Source organism: Canis aureus, chromosome 38, assembly GCF_053574225.1.
Source record: "Canis aureus isolate CA01 chromosome 38, VMU_Caureus_v.1.0, whole genome shotgun sequence".
Classification (NCBI taxonomy): Eukaryota; Metazoa; Chordata; class Mammalia; order Carnivora; family Canidae; genus Canis; species Canis aureus.
The window spans coordinates 9,296,586-9,316,729 of NC_135648.1; the positions used below are offsets into that span (position 1 = coordinate 9,296,586).

At 40.2% G+C, this 20,144-nt stretch overlaps 1 long non-coding RNA gene across 4 annotated transcripts in view; it reads right to left on the reverse strand.

The window, feature by feature from the left end:
* Positions 1 to 4,266, reverse strand: part of LOC144307372 (uncharacterized) — a 33,017-nt gene extending 28,751 nt beyond the window's left edge. For 2 of the 4 annotated variants that reach the window (XR_013374260.1, XR_013374261.1), the window contains exon 1: positions 4,076 to 4,263. This is a non-coding gene — a long non-coding RNA (uncharacterized LOC144307372). Of the gene's footprint in view, positions 1 to 4,075 lie in introns of all 4 variants that reach the window. The other 2 variants (XR_013374259.1, XR_013374262.1) reach the window with 2 other exon arrangements.
* Between the last annotated feature and the right edge of the window lie 15,878 nt (positions 4,267 to 20,144).

Sequence of the window (20,144 nt, forward strand, 5' to 3'; positions counted from 1 at the left end):
CAAGCTATTAAAGATGAACGATAACAAGAGTAGAGCTACGATGCTGAGCATCAGCAAAATTGGGAAAATAAAACAACCGCTTCGGGAAGATTAGATGCAAGTTCATGAAAAGCACATAATCATTTAAAAAAATAGCAAGCACACATTCCTTCCCCTTTGGCAGATGAAAACAACCAAGCTGTGGAGAGATGAAGTAATTTGCCTAAATTCTTCCAGCAAGTAACAAAGCTAAGATCTGAACCCAGGTGGTCTGGCTCCAGAGCCTTTGCTCTTGGCTGTGAGGCTACATTGCCTCTCAAAAGATGCCAGCAAGTATATCAAAGACTGTTTATCTTCAAATATTAGCTAAAGACCCAGCTCTCACAGTAACTCTTTGAAAAAGAAAATTAGTACACTATCATCATTGCAGAAAGAGTCTTTCTTATTATCTTTACTTCTAGAGAGTGGAAAGGATTCAAGAGATAATGCCAATAAACTACTTTTAGCTTTCTATAGCTTAAACACAGAGATAATTATTATCAATGCACGTTAGCAGCTGTAGATGCACACAGAAAGGTGCATGTAATAAGTCCAATGAAAAACTGGTATCAGACACAGAGAAAATCAACCTCCTTCCCCCGCCAAAAAGCCCCATACAAAAGGCACAAGGTTCATGGGCACATACCTTTTCCTACGTTATTGATTAGGCTACATTGTTTGATTTTTTTTTTCCTGTCAAAGATCAGCTCGAATAATGGCTATGAAAAATCACCAGATGCAAAAGAAAAACATTTCTGTTAGTTTTATTCCAAAAAGACTACAAAAAGTCTCCAAATGATAGACCTAAATCCTGATTTTTAGTTTTCTTGATGTTTCAGAACATAGACAATTTCCATTCAGCTTTAAGCTTTAATTAGTTCCTGGGCACATTCAATGTTTTTTTCCAACATTACATAATCGAATTCACTCATAAAATAATAAGGATGCAGATGCCATTAAAAATTACCCCCAAATAACAAACATTATACATAAGGCAGACATTTCCTTATATTAGAGTAAATGGATTTATTAGATGTGGTTATTGGTTACACAGTAAGAGAATTGATATCAATGTAAAATGTTATTTGGATACTTTTGATTTGCAAAGCGGCCAAGAATATTAACCAAACATTTTGATTCAATGGCTAAGGGAAAACAAATCACTGATAGTGGTAAAGGATTGTAGGAGAATTGTATTAGGCAAATGAGCTTTTGACTTCCAAATTTCATGCTGACAATAATCTTGTTACATTTCTTAAAACCTTTAGTTTATCCAGCGGTGCCTGGAACCTAAGGCAGGAAATTTTAAGAAGGCAATTTTCAATATAGATTTATAAACATGACACTCACTAATAAATTTTAAGCTTGAAATATTTTTAAAGTGAAACATTCATTTGATTGCCAAACTCACAAAGTACTTATTCAGGGATTTAATTTCCTCTTGTAGAATCAATAATACACTTGGCTTTAATAAGAAGATTACAGGTTAAATATTATTTAACTTGTGCATGTTTATTTATTTTCTCGATACCAATTTTTAGACCTTTGGCATGATAACTTGACATCAAACTAGCAGGAAGATGACATGACATTTGTGAGTTCAGTAGGTTTTTTCTGTGTGTATAAAATGGAATAGAAACAAACGGAAGGATATAAAATTCAGTATCTTCTTCCTAAACCTCCTAAAATCTTGTTTATTCTCTTGGGAATCTATCCCCTCCCATTTGAAATCTCATGTCATCTAGAAGAATTCACTGTGATATTCAAAGCTAAATATATTTAATCCTTAGACTCCCTTCTGCCTTAGTTCAGGAATGGTCAGTTGTACTAAGCTTGGTGAAACCAAGGTATCAACATTTTCTCTTCAGGGTAATTCTCTATTTCAGTGTTATTTATTCCTGAAGTATTAAATTTATATACATCACAAAATTGGATGTAACCCTTAAAAAAATTTTTTTAGCACATTCTTTCATTTAATGGTTTTGAGTCGAGTGAGTAATGGGGCTGGACTTGGTTTTATTCTGAAAATGCTCTCGTTGCAGTGAAATGACCTGCCCATGATCATGATTGAACAGCTCAATATTTTAAACTGTGAGCAACTCACCAGCTTACCTGGCTGGTTACAGTGCAATGAAATATCTATATATCTTGAATTTTTTCCCTTTGATTTTCTTTGAAAAAAGAATCTGAAGAGCTATTTGATAACTTGATAAAGAAAATAATCTTTCTGATCTGATTATAGTTTTGTGACTGTTAATGAAAACATATTTGTAACATGAAACCTTAGTGTATTAATTAATCCACTCACAAAGAGTTAAAGCTTTTCAAATTGTAAAAAAAAAAGGACTCTTTAATATCAAATGCTAATTTTTCAAGCCTTTAGTAAATAAAATATTTTTATTTTATTGATGGCACTTAGCACCTTGTAATTCCTTAAGCTACAGAGAAAATTTTCTGAAAAAAGAAATTGGCTTAGAAAAAATTTTGAAGAGCTTACTCTTTAATTGCTCACAGAAGGACTACAGAATTCTGAAGTCTCACCTGGGATTAGGTCCTGTGTGTGAGCTAAGGTTGTGCTTTCTATTTTACAGGTTTGTCATGAGATTTATCTGAGCAAATTCAGGATTTCCAAGGTTGACTGTTTTAGTCTAATAGAGTTCATTTCTGTCCAAAATTGATAAGTTCATATTTATCAATGCAGAGTATAAAAACAAAAAAAGAAAACATTTGTATAAATCACTGATTAGCTTAATAATTTTTTGACACGGCTGAGTTTAATATGCAGCAATATAAAACCAGCGAAGTTTCTAGAATAAAGAAAACAGAAGAGGTGATTTCAAGATCAACATCAAAATCATCCAAGATCTTCTCAAATTTTAGATTTAGTAATGCTTCTCCCCCACCTCTATTCAATTGTTTTCTAAGAAATTATTTTTCCAGAGGTTGGCTAACCTGTAATTTTGAAAGTTTACTTCTTAGTGTATTACTTTTACTAATATTTGTTAAATACTCGTTTTTACCTTCACCAGCTTGAAATATTTTCTGCATTTCACCCAGTTCATATTGTAAGAAATGTGTATATTATGCATACATTTTGTCTCTGATTTCCTTAAGACTAAAGGTATAATATAGACCTGTAAGTTAATTTCTCTTATTACAGAAGACACTGATCGTTCTTTCCTCTTTCCCTCTGAATTTATACCCATATTTTGCAATTTTCTGCTATTAAAGCTAATGTTACACACAAATCACATTGTGTCTAAAAGTTTTGTTTTGTAAGATTGTGAGTGATTGCTAGACTTCTCTCCTTCCTTGATTTATTTTCATTGATTATATTCCTGGTGGCAGGACCTGATTTTGCCCATTTCATTTAATTTGGGGAGAGTCTGAGTTTTCTGGCATTGATTTAAACACTTTCTTCTCTTCCAGAAAAAGGACTGCCCCTCATGTAAGCATCAAACCTTAAAATTAGCTGTTGGTTTCATAAGATCTGTATTTTATATGTTCTTGGTATATTTCCATATTTTTTTGCAGGACCAGGAACAATGAAAACAGGGAAGGTTGAGATATGAACACCATGTTCTTTCATCTCTAGACACTTTAGAAAGGAGAAAAATCCCCATAAATGCAATGAAGAGACTACTTGATATTTTAGTATGTAAATTTGTTGTAGTAGATTTAGTTAAAAACAAAATAAACACTCACTTTTGGTTTGGAGAAGAGAAACCATGTATCTAGAGTTAGAAGGGGAATCCTACTGAAGCTACAAAGATGTTTTGAGTAAATTCTTATCTGTTGCACATTATTTTGGCCTTGGTGGCCTGAGATACTCTTACCATTGCTTGAGAAAGTAGCCTATTGAGTACTTTAACTGAAAATAAGCATCTTAAAATTTTTTTTCATCTTTAAAATTTTAAGGGAGTTCGGATTCATATAAAATACTGCAACCCATCTTAAAAAATTATATTGTTTGCAAGTGATGGCTATGAAGGAAAAAACTGATAGTTTTATTGTTATTGTTATTACTATATACATTTATTCTGGCTTTGTTACTCACCCTGCGGCCCAGAGAAAGTTTCCATAGGTCCTCTTGAATTGGATGAGTTTTTACAAATCCTCTGTCCTTGGATAAGTTCACAATCACAGCAAAAAAAGTCTGTAAATGCTGAGTATACCTGTTGAGAAAAATTCTGTGCTTTTCTCTGCAGGACTGCAACAGATTCTAGTGAGTTTTAGTAGTTATAAGCAGAAATTAATTCTGAACCTTCATCTCCGTCCTGGTAGCGCCCCCTATGTTCAGGATCTGGAATATACAACAAATGCCTAAATATGGTTGAGTGAGAAGCCAAAACCAGGGGCTTCAGTCTGGGACTGTTAGTGACAGAAATGGCTTTAACTTGCTGTGTCTCACTGGCTGCCCCGCTGCCCCCTGAAGACCCAGTGCCAGTAATCTCTTGTTTTCTTTCCAGCCTCCCTCCTGTTTTTTTTTTTTTTTTTTTGGAAGGCATTTCGTAGACTACTTTACACTGAAATATAACGTGCGGAGATTTATTATGCTGCTCCCTTGGGGAGATTTGCATTTTAATTGCAGGCAGTGCTGTAAAAAAGGGGGTTTGTGAAGTGTGGGATTTCAGGGATCGCTGAATGAGTACAGAAGGGCCAAGATTAGGATGAGGTGAGTGAGGCCAAATGAGTCAAGTAGAGGGTCCAATTCCATCTGTGTTTAAAATGTCAATAGGTTGCTCATCATGTTTTTTTTTTTTTTTTTGCATTGATTTCTATTTCTTTTTGTATTGGAAATATGATTTATCTTGATTACTAAGTTTTTGGCTTTGGCTCTGCATGCCCCACCACCTGCCCCTGCCTGCCCCCAGTGTCCTACTTGCCTCACCCTTGCCCTGAACCATTCAGTAGGAGGTGGTCTTTGTTTTGAACTTGCCATTTCTAGAATTCTAGATATCACACTACCAAGTTGCCACCCACTCCACCTTCCCATTGAACTCGATGACCATGGTGAACAAGCAGTTTCCCTGTGTCTATCAGCAGCACAGTGTAAGCAAATGGAACCGAAAACTTGCCACCAATCCACTGATGTTGGAAGGGTTTAATGGGTTCATGCAACAAGGGCGGAAGAGGTCCTTGGGTTCAAAGGATCATAAAATAATAAAGTTGTATGACATTCTTTGTGCTACTCTAATAAAAAAATAAAGAACCTGCCGTATGCGATGTTATCTAAGGTCTTGGAATGATCTTTTGCTGTTGTGCAGCCAAGTTTTCAGTAGTCATTATTCTTAACATTTCAAGATGTAGTCAGATTGGAGAAGAGCATAATGTTTAATAATAGCTTCCTTGAGAGCACCATGGAGGGCTTCCTGGGGGTGCCCAAGCTCAGCACTCCCGTGTCTGAAATGTGGCCAGATTTCAGCCTTCAAAGGTCAGCACCTGAAACTTCTGGAATAGGGAAGAATAGTTGAGCCATGTTCCGCAGCCTGTAGGAACCAGAGGTGGTTCTGTTTGAGTTGAATGCATAATGTGTTTTGGAGGAGTTAGTTTTTTCCATAGGTCAAAATTTCCTGGCTTTAACAAAATAAGGAAGCCAGAAAGCTTTTAACTGCAGCTGGGCAAGAAGACAGGGCTAGGGAGAGGCTGATTCTGATGAAAAGCAAGAGTTTAAATTCACGTAGGTCTTTGCTTTTACGCCTGAAAATAGATCTCCACCTAATTTAGACTTTCATTTCAGTATGACTGGGGCATCATCTTCATTGTGTTCATCAGGAACTAAAATCTCGAGGGTCAGGTTCTAATAAATTCATTTGAAATCTGCCTTGAACTCATTGTGGGAGAAATCTGGCTATAAATAATAAACCAGTCTCGTAGTTGACACAGGCTTAATTAAAACAATGTTGGCAACCAGGCGTGTTCCTGATTTTCTATTTCCACAGGAGTCAGAGAAAAGGAGTCGTGTAACATCATATTAGGGAATGACTTCCTGTTGTTTTTAGAAAAACATTACAACATATTAGATACTAGATGATAATAGACATTGCTTTTCTTGATATCATTTCCATGGGAAACACTTGTGTGTTTCCAAGGGCTCTTTTGGGATACATACGGTTTAAATATGGGTTTAATTAATTTTTACTTTCTAAGCTTGAATAATCTATCTTGTAATTGGATAGGAACTCAGATAAAAAAAAAACCTCTGTACTTTATTTAATAAGACTTTCAAATTAGTGTTTTAAAGTTGAGAAAACAATTTGGGTTAAAGGGTTATTACCTGCCACACAAAGAATCTCATAAATAACCTTGTGCGATCGGAGTAGATCATTAAGATTGTGTCAGTTAAGCATCTCTATCAGGTACCTCCCCCTCGGAAAAGCAAAGTGAGACTCCTAGAGTTAACATGCATAATAAAGAACTTTCATGTGGTCAGTTGCAAGTGTCCAGAAAGTCACAAAAGTAATTCTACAAAAGTCCCCATTTGTCTTACTTTTCTATAATTAAACTTTCCTTTATTCAACACTGACCCTTACAATGAATAGATAATATGTATGAATTGAATTTATCTTCCTCAAGACATTTAAATGCTAATATCATAATAACAATGTTGTATTCCCTTTATTGCCTACCCCTCCTGACCTCCACCTCTTTTTTGGCTGATGTTCAAGTAAGCAGATTCTTGTGATTTAGCCTTGGAAACTGGCCACCATTTTAAATACTATTACCATGGGAAAATGAAGAAACTTTGCAAAGTAATATCTGCATTAAAGAGTTCTTCTATTTGTTATAGAGGATCATGGACCCCATGATAGTTAAGGTTTCTTACTGAGGTATCAAAATGAGCTCAGTGTAAGACCACTTTAACCCAGGGGTGAAAATTTCCCAATACTTCAATATTTTCCTGATTGGAGTGGTGGTAATGTTAATGATTTCAATTTGTTGATATTGTGTAACAAAGCGTGTCAATATTCGAAATATCTGTGTAACTCAATCAATATTTTCCACATGATCAATGATATTATAAAATCAGGCACAAGTCAAAGACTCATGTAAAGTATGAGATATTGATTTTTAATGTTATAGAGTAAAAGCTCATTGGTAAGTTTTCAGATTCTATGTTGCAACTAACTTTATTTTATTTTTTTTGTTAATTTTTATTTATTTATGATAGTCACAGAGAGAGAGAGAGAGGCAGAGACGCAGGCAGAGGGAGAAGCAGGCTCCATGCACCGGGAGCCTGACGTGGGATTCGATCCCGGGTCTCCAGGATCGCGCCCTGGGCCAAAGGCAGGCGCCAAACCGCTGCGCCACCCAGGGATCCCTGCAACTAACTTTAAATAAATGATCATTTCTTGTGTTTTTGTGTAGTATCAGAGAAGCATATCCAGGGGGACTGGCTGACTCTGTCTGTAGAGTGTGCGACTCTTGATCTTGGGGTTAGTGAGCACAAGCCCCACGTTGGGCATAGAGATAACTTAAAAAAAAAAAGAATGCTATCCATGATGATCTGAAATGTCTATCAAAATACTCCTTTTCCCAACTACATCTGTGTGAGGCCAGATTTTCTCCATGGACTTCATACTTCAGCCAGAACAACACATTGAATGCAGACGTAGCTCAGAGAATCCAGCTGTTCTCTATCAAGCCAGATACTTGCAAAACTGTAAAACAACACCACTCTTACTTTTTCGTTGTCATTTGGAAAACATGGTTATTGTTAATAGAAATATGGTTTTTACTTATCATGTATTGAGTGTGTTATCTCTCAATGTATTAATAATATTTAAAAACATCTTAAATTTTAATTTCTAATATGATAACAATTGAAAGCTATAACCCACATAAGCTCTTTGGCAACTTCAATCATTCTTAATAGTGTCAAGAGAGCACTGAAATAAAAAACATTTGAGAACCTCTGTACTAAAGCATCCAGTGTGGTAGCCACTTCCTGATAAACGGATATGGTTAGCATGATTTTGTACGCATATGGAAGTAGGGTGAATTTCTGTAATATGTCAAGATGAGCAGGATCCCTGCCGAATGTATTATGACAAGGAGCAGGAGAATTGTCTTTACCGTAAGGCAGGACAGTGTGTTTGCCCTTTCTATGTAAGGGCAAACTGCTTTCCATCCTTGCTCCAGATTGCTGTTGATAAGAAGCATTCACCCAACTAGTAGGCACATATTAAGTGACAAAGTCTACTCATTGCTCCTGTTCAGATACAGCTTTAACATGGCCACTGAGGTTTGGGCTCTCACCTGGTTAAGAGTATGGCAGCTCGCTGTTACCTGCCACTATCCCTCTCATGGTTACAGACGTCAGATAGATGAATGAAGGTGGGTATGCTGAGGCTCCACGCTCTGGCATCCTCCAGGTTTTCGATGGTGGTGATAATCTCTGACGCCCTGAAGAAGCTGATCTTACTTCTGATTTACTGTCCTTCAGTTTCAGAGGCTTTCACTTTGTTCTTCCTCCCACAATGGCCCTTGCTCTATAAATAGGGGAACAAGTGGAAGGTTTCATGGCTTCTCAGTCCATGGTTTCACTGGACCCTCTATGAGATAGACTTGGGCCATTTATTGTCTATATTATAACCATTTATTGTTTTCTTGGATGTCAAAATCTCCTTTTGACCTGAAGATCTTTGAATGAAAAGATGTGTTGTCCCACTGCCTCCCTCCACACCTGTCCCAAATTCAACAGTGATACACGGAGAGGATAATGACAATAAACACTCTCATTCAAAAAGGGGAGTCACATAGCAGCCACTGAAATCCCCCTGGGAAGATGTTTGCAGATCCTCTTGGAGTGAGGAGTGTTTCTTTATTAGGCCCTGCTTCTGCTATTTGGGGTGGCTTCCCCAGGGAACACTGTCCTGTATGTCTCTTAGCTCTGCCCTCTGAGATATAGTTTCTTTTCTATCCTACTCACCACTTCTAAAGAGGGCAGTGGAAAATATGTCATTTAAGCAATTTTTTTCAACCTGATTTAAGAATGTTAAGTCCCAGAGACCCTTTTGTGTTTTGAGCAACCTCATTCACTTTTAGTTCAGGCTGGTGGCACTTGACCCAATGCGACGCCCTTAAAAATACTGTAGCCTTCTTATGAATGTGATTCCAAGATCACTCCAGTCAATAAAAGCCATATTCATAATTATTTTTGCGATGTGCCTCTGAATACTTATTTATTGTTATTTAGGGATTGGGCTTCTTTGGGACAATATCCTTAACATTCGTACAAGTCATTTTGTCTGGGGAAGAGGGGCTACGAGGCATTGTCTTAACTCTTCTCTTTTTTTGAAGATTTTATTTATTTGTTCATGAGAGATACACACGGAGAGGCAGAGACACAGGCAGAGGGAGAGGCAGGCTCCCTGCGGGGAGCCCGATGCAGAACTCCATCCCAGGACCCTGAGATCACAACCTGCGCTAAAGGTAGACACACTCAACCGCTGAGTCACCCAGCTGCCCCGAGAAACCTCTTTTATTTTGCAACTCAGCAAGTTATGACCTCTCCCAGTCCCTGAACATTATCCTTGCAACCAGGCCAGTTTTCCTTTAGCTCATCTCTTTCTTGCCATACTGTATCAAACGCACCTAGGAGCGGTCAGCTGACACTATGGGCACTTGGCCCTGGAAATCATCTTGCTCAAATGCAGACGGTTTTTCCCAAATTGCCACAGTTTTACCCACTGTTTTTCCACCACACAACCTGGATTTCCACTTTCCCAGGCTGTTCATGGTGGTTTCCTACTGCTTTTTCTATGTTCTTCCTGTTTTCCAGTCTCCAAAGCCAATGTCACATATTGTTGGTTTTTGCGATGGCAGCTCTACCCTTTTGTGACCAGTTTCTGAATCGGTTATCTCTTGCCGCACCGGTGCTGCACGATAAGCAACCATCGAACCCCAGTGACACACTTCAGTGAACATTTATTTTTGCTTCCAGCTCTGAGGGTCTGCTGGTTCTGCTGCTCAGAGTCGGGTTCAGCAGGGCTCAAAAATCTAAGGTCAGCTGTGAGTCAGGCAGGTGACTTTATTAGGAGATTTTTGGGGGCAAGTGTGATATTTTGATTTCTAAGAAGAAATATAGATTTGATCTTTGTCTTCCATTCTGACACAGAGCTTTAAAAACCCTTGGAATTCTCTAAGCCACGAGAGGCAGGTGTTTTTTGTTATATTAGTGAGGTGACTTTTGGATCTCACCTAAGCTTGGGGGTTGATTGCCAGGGCAACCAACTGCATGATTAGAAAGTTGAAAGGGTTCAGTCCCAGTCCCCTGATCTGGGGAGGGAGAGAGGCTGGAGATTAACTTCAATGATCTAAAGGCAGTGATTTAATCAACTGTGCCTATGTGATGAAGCCTCCACAAAACCCAAAAGGACTGGATGGGAGACCTTCCTGGTTGGTGAACACGTGGAGGTGTGGGGAGACTGGCATATTCCGAGGGTGTGGAAGCTCTGTGCCCTTTCCCTATGCATCTCTTCCATCTGGCTGTTCCTGAGTTACAGCCTTTTATCATAAACCTGTAACCCACCGAGTAAAATGTTTCTCTGAGTTCTGTGAGCTGCTTTTATTCTAGTAGATTGATTGAACCCAAGGAGAGAGTCATTGGAACCTCCTGTCAGAAGCACAGGGGACAACCCGAGCTTGTGATCGGTGTGTGAAGTGGAGGGGGCCAATCCTGTAGGACTGATCCAGAATCTGTGGGATCTGACATCATCTCTAGATCGATAGTGTCAGGACTGAGTTAAGTTGTAGGACGCAGCTGATGCCTGGTGGTGGTGATGAACTACTTCCCCATAGCATTGAAATTGGTGATTAGAATTATCATTGGATCAGAATCTTAGCAAGAAGCATCCCTTATTTATCCTTGCGTGTACTCCTTCCTCTAACATTGTGTCTACACAAAAAAGTGAAAGTGCATCTCGGGATATATTTATGAGCTTTTCTCCAATGTGTTCAGAATTCTTGTCCTCACTGATCGGCCTGGGGCTTCTTCCTGTCTAGGGGAGAAGGAATATTTGACTTCTGATATCAAAATGAGATTTCTCAATTCTTTTGTATCTCTTTTAAAATGATGAATGGCCAGGCTCTCAGAGTTACTGTATAGTAAAAGGAAGGGACACCAGCCAGCATGGCCATTGGTCTTGCTTTGCTATGATACTGGTGACATCAAAGGTCAGAGGATTATGATAGGAGGGAAGGGAAGAGAGTGAGGAGGTGAGGAGAGTGGTTAGATGGGTGGGTTTTTATTTGCCCTCAGAGTGTTAGATAGATTGAAGAGAATACCAGTGACCTAGGGGTGCTGTCCTCACTGTCTGAGAGAGGAAAGTGTCTCATGGGCTGCTCTGGCATCAACCTTGAAAGGCCCTATAAGCTTAGGATCACTGTATTGAGAGGCAGAGGGACATCCTTGGCCTTAACTTTTCTGAGCTTCCCATGGTCTACAGAGGTCAAGGATAGGACCAAATGGTGTGGAGGGGGTGCTGGCAATTTGGCTAGAATGAGTTAGTGTGATGGGTGCAAGGTGGCTCTTATAGTACCTGCAAGACAGATGGTCCAGGCTGGAGCTGAGTGGATGTCACATCTGGCCTTCTAGGAGATCAGTTGTGCTAGGAAGGCATGGAGATGAGACAGAATCATGAAAGGAAGATGGTCCTGGCTTCCCGGGAGCAGGTCCTGACTCTGTGGACCAAGACGTTGACTATGAGTTTACTAGTTCCAAACTGACATTGTGCCCAGTAGGGCTCCTGGCACCTGCACAAAAGATAGATTCCTTGGAGGCCAGAAGAAGTAAAGGAAATCATGCCTTAGGACCCTGATCCTCCCCTTCTGTCACAAGGCTCTGTGGGCCACACCTCTTCATGACGCTGCCTTGGAGAAGAAAGGGGGATGATGGTGTGAAAGACCAAACAATCTAAGACAATGGACAATTTTTCCTGGAGAGACCAACATTTACTTAAAGGAGATGTCTTTAAGACATTATTCCCATTAACCAGGGGAAGTAGAATAAGAAGGGAAGCAATATTGAAATGAATATAATACTGAGGTTAATATTTATTGAATACTTATTATGCATGAGGCATGTGCTAAATTTAAATTAGTATATTAAAGCAGAGAGGTTTAGAAATTTCCCCCAGGTTGCACAGTTCTTACCAAACCAGAATTCAAAACTAGGCCATTTGAAACCAGAGTCTGTGTGGTTTTTTTTTTTTTTTTTAAAGATTTTATTTATTTATTCATGACAGAGAGAGAGAAAGAGAAAGAAAGAGAGAGACGCACACACACAGGCAGAGGGAGAAGCAGGCTCCATGCAGGGAACCTGACGTGGGACTCGATCCCGGGTCTCCAGGATCACACCCCGGGCTGAAGGCGGCGCTAAACCTCTGAGCCAACTGGGCTGCCCAAGAATCTGTGTTTTCTCCTTTGCAAATTCAAACTGTAGAATGAGATAAATTTGCAATTCCATTTCACAAACGGTAATAAGTACTTTCTGGATAAATAAATGTTGTGGTAAATCAGATTAATAGAGATTACACTTGCCCGATTGACATGTGGACTTGGGTTTGAATCCCATTATTTTGAGAACCGCTAAAGAAGTAGTTCTTGTCTGACCATAAAGTTTAAGTAGGGAACCACCAATCAGAAAGGTAGGCAACTTACTCATCTGTTTCCTGAGCCACGAAGAATTGGGACAACACTTTGATGAACTCTGTTGAAGACTCAACAGAGGACTCAGCACTTCTGTTGAGAAGTGTTACTTTTGAGATTTTGATATCACTTCAACCCAAGATGGGCAATAGACCACGTCGCTGGAAATAAAGGGCCTAAGAAGAGAAAGTAGAGGGTGCATGAGGTGAGTTTAGCTGCTGATACAGGCTTCCAAAGCTTGGGGGGGGGGGGGGTGGGCGAGTAGCTGAGGAAAGAGGTCTAGTCCCAGGATGGCACAGCCTAGCCCTCTGAATGTACAAAGAAGCAAAAACTGAACACTTTAGGTCAAAATTACATGTGCTCCTTTCAATGTAAACATATTTTTTAAAGGAAATGTACCTTTATATTTTCACGTGTCACTCTGTGCCTCCCACAAGCTTTCCACCATGAAGGAATCCAAGCTTTCCAAAGATTCGCTAGTCAGGAAATATGTCACATGCTTTTCCAGGTTTGCTCACTGAATCCTCACAACATCTCTGGAAATGAGGCATCATTAACTCCTCATTTAACACATTAGAAAGTAAGGCTCAGTGAGATTACCCTTCTCAAAAAAACCCAGCTGGAGTTAGAATTCAGCTCTAGGTTGGTTTGATGCCAAAGTCAATGTGTTTTCTGCCCTCCGCCTATCTTGAGCTCCTCTTCTCCATCAGTCAAGTGGTTTCCGATTCTTCCACTTGGCAGTCTTGGACTTGCTGATGCTACTGCAACTCAACCATACATACCTCCTCCTCTACAATATGGACCCAGGATTCTAAAAATCCTAGGGCAGGATTATGTAAAACATGTGTGAGCCACTGCAAAACACGATTTACTCGGCACTTTTATCTGTTGATCAAACAAAATGGAAGCTGAACATAAGTCCTTTCTTTTAATTGTAAATATAGACTCGGTTATTTAATCTTTCTCTGCACATTGACTATCACCTGTCCAGAAAATGCTGTGCTGAGCACTGGAGGTGCTGGTGGGGCGTGTGGGCGTTACAAGGGTGTGTGTGTCCTAGGTCCTACCATCTGGGATATTACTATGATCTTTGACTGTGGAGAGTGAATTCCTCTTTCTTGCCACACACACACATACACACACACACACACACACGACTTAGACTGTGATTATGTGTAGCTAAATTACCCTCACAACCAAGGTTTGCCAAAGCAAATACTGAGAATAATAGCAGACAAACCTGGTAACCTTAGGTGTGAGACCCCAGTGTGATAACAGCCCCATAAAAGCTGCTGAATTGGAGTGACCCAGGATTGAGAGTCTGGCCGTCCGTTTACTCTGCTTAAAGGTGTTTCCTGAAAGCAATTCTCTGGGGAAGGAGGAGTTAGCCTGGGATACTCAGGTAGAAGGGACAGATCAATAAGGGGAATTCTTGTGCTTTTCCTATTGTTTGATGACTCAAATATTTTCAAAGAGCAGCCTATAAACAGCCTCAAACTAAAGAGCCTATGTCACGGCCGGGCCTATCCGAAGAGGGTCATTTTAAGTGTCCAAGCTTTCTCTCCTGTTTGTTGGCAATTGGAGGGACACAGTCTACACACCAGCCTTTGTTTCTGGACACAACTCATGGTTTCTGGGGCTTGTTCCTCTTGAGACACACGTCAGCAGAGGGAAGCTCAGGATCGCCCAGAGGCTTTCTGTGGGCAGGCAGGAGGGAATGTCTGGCCCTGTAGGGTAGAAGGCCTTTTCTGCTCATGGGGTGGCTTCCAAGGTTACCAGAAACAAAGGGAAGAATATTCTGGTTTATTTTTGCTGAATGGGAGCATACAAATATTGGCTACTTTGTTGGATTTACTGATAGTAGCTCGTGTTAGTTCATTTCTTGATTGAATTGTGGAAATTCCGAGCAAACACATGAACAAGCAGACACATCTCTCTTCCCTCAACAAAAGGGACAGAAGTGAGTCTACGTTTTACTATGAGGAGGCATTGACGTCAGTGTTGAGCACACTGCTGATTTATGGCGGACATTGCAGCCCAAGTGGCAGACAGCACAGTGTTAGGTTTTTGTCACATTAAAGTTGGGGTTGGGACCCACTCTCCCAGAACATGTACTCTAAGCTCTCTACCTTGGTTTCCTACACTGTCATAACCATCCTGGAAAGAAGATGAATTTCTCCGAACCCTCTATAATCCCAGTCCTCAGATCCCATCTATCCAGGGATATCTCTGAGCACTCACTGTCCTGCATGTGGATTCTTACCCATAGATTAAAACTCAAAATCTAGCACTTAAAAATAATAGAAAATTGACATACCTGGATGACTGGTTGAGCACCTACCTTTGGCTCAGGTCATGATTGATCCTGGGATCGAGTCTTGCATCAGGCTCCCCACGGGGAGCCTACTCCTCCTCCCTTTGCCTATGTCTCTGCTTCTCTGTGTCTCTCAGGAATAAATAAACAAAATCTTTTCAAAAAATGATAGAAAATGGAGGATGTAGATTTATTTATTTCTACAAAAATTGCCACCACAGGAAAAAAACATATATTGCTGAAGATTCGTTCTAAATTCAATTTATACTTTGCTTAAAGAACCAAATTCTGCATTGACTTAAAAATTTAATAAAGTATCATGACAGAGAAACTCAAACATTAATTTATTATTATTATTATTTTGCATGGAGAGCCAAACACAGGGCCTGAACTCATGACCCTGAGATCAAGACCTGAGCTGAGAACAAGAGCTGGATGCTTAACCAACTGAGTCACCCAGGCACCCTTCTATTGCATTTATAGAAGACTTCCTAAAATAAGTCCTCTTATTTTTTTTATTGTTCCACTGATTTGAACTTAAAGCATCAAAATTCATGTAAATATATATTCCCCTTTGATTCTCAGAGAAACCTAAAGTATCTAATTTTCAAACATGTACAGAGTTGTAATATAAGAGTCCTTGAGTGGAGCGTGATATAGAGTCCAGTGTGTCTTCTCAAAATTATGAATAGGAGTGATTATGTCTTGAACCCAACTTCCATTTATTTAACTTTATTCCCATTGCTCCTTTCTTCCACATTCTCCTCATCCCTTAATATTCATTGCTTCCCACCCCACCAACACCCTAAAAGAATATAATTTAAAAATTAACATTGCATTATTTATCAGTATGAACATTTTGGGTCTGCCTCTGAAAGTTAGAAAAAAAAAAAAGCATTGCCTCTAAATAAAAAATGTAAAAAATGAAGTTGATCAAAGGTATGAAGATGAACTCCATGTAAGCTGAATATTTAAGCCTTCGGTTTAATTGAAGGCATTATGTTTACTTTGCTTTATTAAGACTTGGATAATCTGGGCATTTGAAGTCCTTTACAAATGAAGGAGTCACATACAGAATCTGGCTAGGACTCCAGATTTAAATTATGTTGCTATTCACCATAGGAACTTGAGTACAGGGGAAAAAAAAACAACAACAAAGGAAAAAAGAAAGAAAATACAATTTGGGATTGGAGTCAGAAACTCTGACTGAAGTGAGCACTGTTCAATGACAGTGACAGCAAGTGCAAACATTGGTTGCCATCTACCGGATGTCGATGGCTTTCCTTCTCTCTCAGGGACTGGCTGGCTGTGTGACTGGGGAAGCCTCATAAAAGCCTTTGTGAAACCCAGTTGTAAGTGATTTAAATAATGCTGTGTACCCATCTCATCTCATAAGGATGTTATGACTCAAATGAGATAATAGGTAACGTGAACGTAAGAGCTAAAATGTATGGAGCGCTGATTATGTATCAGGCCTCGTTCTAACCACTTCGCATGTGTTCGTGCGTTGGTTGTTGTCAACTCTCCTACAAGGTGGGAAGTAATCTTTTATAGACAAGGAAACCAAGGCAAAGGAACTTTAAGCATCTTGCCCAAGGTTGTATAGCTAGCAAGGATTTGCACGAAATGACACAGTAAGATGATCTGTGTGTGTTTGTGTGTGGTAGTATTTCAACAGAAAATCCTCAAGTTAAATCTCATTCATTTGGGGAATATAAAAAATAGTGAAAGGGAATGAAGGGGAAAGGAGAAAAAATGAGTGGGACATATCAGAAAGGGAGACAGAACATGAGAGACTCCTAACTCTGGGAAACGAACTAGGGTGGTATAAAGAGAGGTGGGCGGGGGGTTGGGGTGAGTGGGTGACGGGCACTGAGGGGGACACTTGATGGGATGAGCACTGGGTGTTATTCTATATGTTGGCAAATTGAACACCAATAAAAAATAAATTTATAAAAAAGTAAAAAAAAATAGATTGGGATGTCTAGTGATTCCTTGGATCTTCATTCAGGAGCTCACCATGAATTTGCTTGTTGTCTGATGGTACGGAAGGAGCAGCTCTTGGGATTGGGAAGTTCCATAGACTTCCTGTTCCTATCTTGTTATTCGGGCAGCTTTGTCACAGTCCACGCGTGGTTCCTCTCTCTTTTCTCTTCCTGCCAAGTTTCTGCCATTCACTGCACCTCTGCGCTTTGCCAATTTATGGCCAACTAGAGAGTCTAGCCTTTAGGAAGAAGTGACTTGCACACTTTTCAATGCCCAAATGACCTCAGTAGTTTGAATGCCAGGTGCCCTGGGCTCACCTTCAATCCAATGAGAGGAAGGCCAGGCTCATTATGTCACCTTCTTCTCCCATCACAGCTTTCATGATCACCCTCTTTGTGCCATGGTATTATTATTGTTGGCATGGTTGTTATTTGCCGCTGAGGCTGGAAAACCTGATACCACGCAGTGGAGACGATCAGAGCACGCTGTGGACCCAGACCACTGGAGGTTGAGCTGCAGCCCCGCCACCTATATCAACTGGGTGACTCTGGCCAAGTTATTCAACCTCAGTTTATTTGTCTGTAAAAACGGGACACTAAGAATTCCTACTTCATAGCTCTGTTGTGCGGACTCAACAGTTAATATTATGTGGTGTGCTTAAGAGTCCTGGCACCGAGTGCTTGTAGCAATAGTAATAATAAACAAATAATACCACATTATATGAATAATTTATATACAGTATACAATAATAATTACTTATCATCATAACTGTTAATTTTATGACTTGTCTGTAGACTCTAGAAGCTCAAGGTCCTTCTGTTTTTTCACCCTTGAAAAAAACCACTGTCTCTACAACTCATCCTTTGGTTTCCTATTAACTTTTCTGAGAAATGCCTTTCATCATTCCGTTCTCTTGCTCACCCCATGGACTGACCTTGGAGTGAATAGACAATAAACTCACACTTCTTTGGTTGCCAGTCTAGGCTCTCCACAGCCTGGCCTCCCCAGATACCCCAGGCCTGCATTTTATATTGGATGGTTTCTCAGTTTAGTTTCAGAGACAGCAGCACCATCTACTGGACAGTTTTTATTCTAAGTAAAACTGAGCATCAACCAGTCCAGACTTTTAGAACTTTTAGTATCATTAGATGCCACAGGTCAGAATCACTTTGAGAGCCATGATGCAGATTCCTGGGCCCTACCCGAGGCCCACCTGGGAATCAAATCAGCACTTAGTGGTGGAATCTGTGTCGAAGATTCTTCCTAAAGCTGTTCTGAAGCAATTCTTCGGGTTATTCCTGGATGATCCCAGCCTCCTTCTGGAGCCTCCCACCTGGGCCTGCCCCTCCCCGTGCAGTACCTTGTGGTACAGTTTCCCCTTCCCTCCCCACTCTTAAGCAAAATGGCTTTCTCTATGTCTCCTTCCCTTCCAGAAGTCTATACAGTTGGAAAGCAATATGTTAAAATAAGCAGTTTGAAAAAAAAAATCTCAATTTTAAATGACATAGTTTGAAATTAATTTATAGAATTTGAAATACACGATCGTGATAACAAAACCAATCAATACGGAAGTGTATGAAAGTGAAAAGCAAAGCTTTCTTTTTACTCCCCTCATTCCCACCAAACTCTCTATTCCCAAAGCCACTGTTAACAGTTGGAATGCATCTATCTTTTAAGATGTTTTTTTCTGTGTCGAACACCACCCACCCTCTTTCAAAAATACTTTTACCGAGATGTCATTGGCCTAGAATAAACAGCACATATTTGAAACGCACAATCTGTTAGGTTTTGACCTATCAGATCAAAGGCCCACACCTGTGACACCATCCCCACACCAACTATCTCCCACCCCCAAAAGTTTAAAAGCAGGAACACCAACTTGGGGCCTCTAGCTCTACAGTGATGGAGACATTTGACCCATTTCTGTGCTTCTAAGAACACATGCAGAATATCCCCAAATCCAAATTCTACTTCTCACACTTGTTGAGTTGAGTGCATAAGTATTTTCACTGCGCACTCCGCATTCCATGGGGTTTAACACGAGAAAAGTTGCTTTTAAACACCCAGCTGTGGGACACCTGCGTGGCTCAGTGGTTGAGTGTCTGTCTTTGGCTCAGGTCATGATCCCAGGGTCTCGGGATCAAGTCCCACATCAGGGCTCCCTGCATGGAGCCTGCTTCTTCCTCTGCCTGTGTCTCTGCCTCTCTCTCATGAATAAATAAATAAAATCTTTTAAAAAAAAACCACCCAGCTGCTGGTGAACAGTTGGGGCTTAAGAGGCTGTCCCTCACTCTGATTCACCTGACCCATCAGTGCTTTTTTTTTAAAACCCAAGGTGGCTATTGGTGCTAGCTTTTGGTTCATTCATTTATTCTAAGATCCCATTTTTTTAAAAAAAGATTTTATTTATTCATGAGAGGCAGAGGGAGAAGCAGGCTTCATGCAGGGAGCCCGACGTGGGACTCGATCCTGGGTCTCCAGGATCATGCCCTGGGTCAAAGGCATCGCTCAACTGCTGAGCCACCCGGGCTGCCCTAAGATCCCATTTCAAAGAAGAATAGAAATAAGACTGTGGACGAGCCATGGAGGTGTCATGGATAGTTAACTATGGTTTCATTTTGAAAACCTTTGAAATCATGACTCTAGAATGCAGAGAGCTTAGATGATAAGAGCAGCGACAATGGAGTCCAGCTGTATGTTTATGCATCATTTCCTAGTTCTTCAAGACCTTCCACATCATCTTATTTGACCCTCAAGATAGCCTTGTAGTAAAGGCATTGGCATCTCTCACCTGCATTTCCAAGGCAAGAAGACTGAGGTGCAGGGAGGTTAAATCATGCGCTTTGGCTTTAAAATCAGGACTTGTGACACTCCTGGTTCTGAGTACGTCCTATTATACTATACTTACCTACTCCTAACTCTCATTTTGCACTTGAGAAAACTGGATCCCAACGAGGCCAAGCAATGTATCTCAAATCACGTGGTATGTCAAGAGCGGTATCAGAAAAACAGTGCAAGCCCCTTGACCTACAGCCCAGCACCGGCACCCACCCTAGTTCCTCTCTCATTTTGCCCAAACCCCAACAACCAGGGCATCAGTGATGAACATAGCTGATGAAACTCTGTTGGAATTACTGCTCTGAGTTGTGAAAGCAGGCATGTGAAGCCTGAAAGC